The sequence below is a fragment of the Boleophthalmus pectinirostris genome, unplaced genomic scaffold (genome assembly GCF_026225935.1).
Source record: "Boleophthalmus pectinirostris isolate CB_2022bp ecotype Guang Dong unplaced genomic scaffold, ASM2622593v1 HiC_scaffold_22, whole genome shotgun sequence".
Lineage (NCBI taxonomy): Eukaryota > Metazoa > Chordata > Actinopteri > Gobiiformes > Gobiidae > Boleophthalmus > Boleophthalmus pectinirostris.
This window is the reverse complement of record NW_026571190.1, coordinates 3,713,546-3,717,483: the sequence shown is the minus strand read 5'-3', so window position 1 is coordinate 3,717,483 and position 3,938 is coordinate 3,713,546.

The window sequence follows — 3,938 nt, the reverse complement described above, 5'->3', positions numbered from 1 at the left end:
TCTGGACACGCTGAAAAGAAGGTAGAAGTTACGCAGCTGTGGCAGAATCCTGCACCTGGTACGGGCAAATTGTTGTTGAAACGGGCGGGATTTAACGTTCTGGAATTTTACGACCAGGTATGCGGGTGGGTAGTGATTACACAGGGGCGGGTCAGGACTAAACCAGGACTAAACCAGGACTAAACCAGGTCTAAACCAGGAGTAAAACCAGGACTAAACCAGGACTAAACCAGGACTAAACTAGCTCCGGCCACTCTTACCTCCATGAAGTGCGGAGCTGAGCCGGTCCTTTCTCCTGCGGTCACCTCCGAGCCCGTCCTGACAGTGAATCCTGTTTCAGTTCTGGTTTAGTCCTGTTTTAGTCCCGTTTTAGTCCTAGTTCAGTCCTGGTTTAGTCCTCCTCTTCAGTCCTGGAATCAGTCCTGGGTTATTCCTGAGTTAGTCCTGGTTCAGTCTTGGTTCAGTCCGTGGTGTAGGCAGGGCAAAAGTTTGATATAATCTTGGGTTAACGGGTGGGTGTGGTGTTGTACTGCCCAGGTGTGGTGCTGTATGGACTCGTGCAGGACTCTGCGCTGTAGGCTCCATAACAAAATAAACGAATCTTCGGTTCGTTACATAAAGAAGGAAAAAAACAAAAGGACGACAGCAGCAATAAGTTTTAAGAAGGATGTAAAAGGGGTTAACTGTCCTGTGTGAGAAAAGTGTATAAAGTGTGTGCTGAGAGGTCGCCCGGGCCTTTCTGTGTGGAGTTTGCATGTTTGTCCCCGTGTCTGGATGGGTTTCCTCCGGGTGCTCTGGTTTCCCCCATCAACCCAAAACACGCTCCAGGTCTCCAGGAAGAACAGTTGATAGTCAAGTTCAGTTAAATACAATCAAGTTAAATAAATACAATCAATCAATGAACCTGACAGGGACGACAGGTGGAAATTAACACTGATGCTACAACCTGATGTACAATGCATCTCTCCTGTTGAGGTAAATGTCAAAACTGTGAGCTGTCCCTGTCTCATTGAATAAATATAATCATTTTAAAAACGAAAAGTTGACTACTTCATGTATTTCACCTATCGCGGGTTATTTTTTAGAACGTAACACCAGCGATAAACGAGGAACCACAGCGCATGATTCTCAAAGACCTTCTCATTTACCAGTATTCATCGTTGGTCATCTCGCGGTTGCCATGACGACAGCAGCAGATCGGATGCAGAGCTGAATAGTCCGGTGTGTGTCCCGGTGTGTCCCGGTGTGTGTCCCGGTGTGTGTCCCGGTGTGCGTCCCGGTGTGTGTCCCGGTGTGTGTCCCGGTGTGTGTCGGTGTGTGTCGTGTGTGTGTGTCGGTGTGTGTCCGTGTGTGTGTCGGGTGTGTGTCGGTGTGTGTCGTGTGTGTGTGTGTCGTGTGTGTGTGTGTGGTCCCGGTGTGTGTCGGTGTGTGTCGGTGTGTGTCGTGTGTGTGGTGTGTGTGTGTGTCGGTGTGTGTCGTGTGTGTCGTGTGTGTGTGTGTCGGTGTGCTGGTGTCGTGTGTGTCGGTGTGTGTCGTGTGTGTGTCGTGTGTGTGTGTCGGTGTGTGTCGGTGTGTGTGTCGGTGTGGTGTGTCGTGTGTGTGTCGGTGTGTGTCGTGTGTGTGTCGGTGTGTCGGTGTGTGTCGGTGTGTGTCGTGTGTGTGTCGGTGTGTGTGTCGGTGTGTGTCTTGGTGTGTGTCGGTGTGTGTCCCGGTGTGTGTGGGTGTGTGTGTCCCGGTGTGCGTGTCGGTGTGTGTCGATGTGCGTGTCGGTGTGTGTGTGTCGTGTGTGTCGTGTGTGTCGTGTGTGTGTCAGTGTGTGTGTCGGTGTGTGTGTCGGTGTGTGTTTTGCACGTTCAATAAATCATTTTAAAAACCACAGCATTTATATTCAGTGGTGGAACATCACAAAGTAAAAGTAGTAAAGTACTGCACTCAAGTATACATTTTAGTCATCTGTACTTTACTTAAGTAGTAGTAGTACACATTTGAGAGCAGGAATCTGAACTTTCTCCCTCTCTATCTGATCTCTTTTTTATAATCTCTCTCTCCCCCTCCCTCCTTCTCTTTCACACTCATCTCTTTTTCTCTTTCTCTGTCTCTCTCTCTCTTTCTCCTCTCCTCTCTCCCTCCCTCATTTTTCTCTCTGTCTTCCTCTCTCTCTTATCTCTTTTCTATAATCTCTCTCTCCTCCCTCCCTCCCTTCTTTTCTCCACTCCTCCTTCTCCCTCACACTCATCTTTTTCTCTGTCGTTCTATCTCTTTTTCTCTGTCTCTCTATCATTTCTATTCCCTCATCTCTCCCTCTCTCTCCCCCACCATCCCTCCTCCTCTCCCCCATCTCTCTCTCTTTCACACTCTCTCTTTCTCTCCTTCTCCTCTTCTCACTTCCTCCCTCATTTTATCTCTCTATCTTCCTCTCTCTCTTATCTCTTTTCTATTATCTCTCTCTCCTTCTCCTTTTCTCCACCCTTCCTTCTGTCTCACACTCATCTCTCTCTCTCTCGTTCTCTGTCTCATCTCTCTCTTTCTCCTCTCCTCTCTCCCTCCGTCATTTTTTCTCTCTATCTCTTTTCTCCCCCTCCCTCCTTTTCTCCACTCCTCCTTCGCCCTCACACTCATCTCTTTCTCTGTCGTTCTATCTCTTTTTCTCTGTCTCTCTATCTTTTCTCTCTCTCTCTCTCTCCCTCCCTCCATCCTTCCTCCTCTCCCCCATCTCTCTCTCTTTCACACTCTCTCTTTCTCTCCTTCTCCTCTTCTCCTCACTCCGTCCCTCATTTTATCTCTCTATCTTCCTCTCTCTCTTATCTCTTTTCTATTATCTCTCTCTATCTCCTTCCCTTCCTCCTTCTCCTCATTCCTTCTCTCACGCTCATCTCTCGCTCTTTCTCTGTCAAATCTCTCTTTTTCTTCCTCTCTATCTCTTTCTCCTCTCCTCTTTCCCTTCCTCATTTTATCCCTCTATCTCTCTCTTTTTCTTATCTCTTTTCTGTTCTCTCATATTTCTTCTCTCTCCCTCCATCCCTCCCTCCATCCCTCCTTCTCTCCCCATCTCTCACTTTTACACTCTCTCTTTCTCTCCTTCTCCTCTCCTCTTCCTCCCTCCCTCATTTTTTCTCTCTATCTCCCTCTTTTTCTTATCTCTTTTCTATTATCTCTCTCTCCCCCTCCCTCCTTTTCTTTCACTCTCATCTCTCTCTCTCTTTCTCCTCTCCTCTCTCCCTTCATCATTTTTTTCTCTCTATCTCTTTTCTCCCCCTCCCTCCTTTTCTCCACTCCTCTTTCTCCCTCACACTCATCTCTTTCTCTGTCGTTCTATCTCTTTTTCTCTGTCTCTCTATCTTTTCTATTCTCTCATATTTCTCTCCCTCCCTCCCTCCATCCCTCCTCCTCTCCCCCATCTCTCTCACTTTTACACTCTCTCTTTCTCTCCTTCTCCTCTCCTCTTCCTCCCTCCCTCATTTTATCTCTCTATCTCCCTCTTCTTATTTTTTCTATTATCTCTCTCTCCCCCTCCGTCCTTTTCTTTCACTCTCATCTCTCTCTCTCTTTCTCAGTCTCATCTCTTTCTTCTCTCCCCCTCCCTCCTTTTCTCCACCCCTCCTTCTCTCTCACACTTCTCTCTCTCTTTCTCTTCTCTTCTCCTCTCCTCTCTATCTCTGTCTTTTTCCTATATATTCTCTATTATCTCTCTCTCCTTCTCCTCCGTCTTTCTCTCTCTGTCTTCGTCCTCTCGTCTGTCCTCTCGTCTGTCCTCTCGTCTGTCCTCTCTCTCTCTCTCTCTCTCTCTCTCTCGGTGTGTGTGGAGCTGGTCTCTGTGGGTGACGTCGCACTCGTTTCTTTCTCGTTTCTTTCTCTGGTCTGTGGTGAGTCTGATGTTAAATGAGTGGGAGATGTTTGGTGTGTTTCATGTGGACGTTTGTTGTAATTACAGAGACATA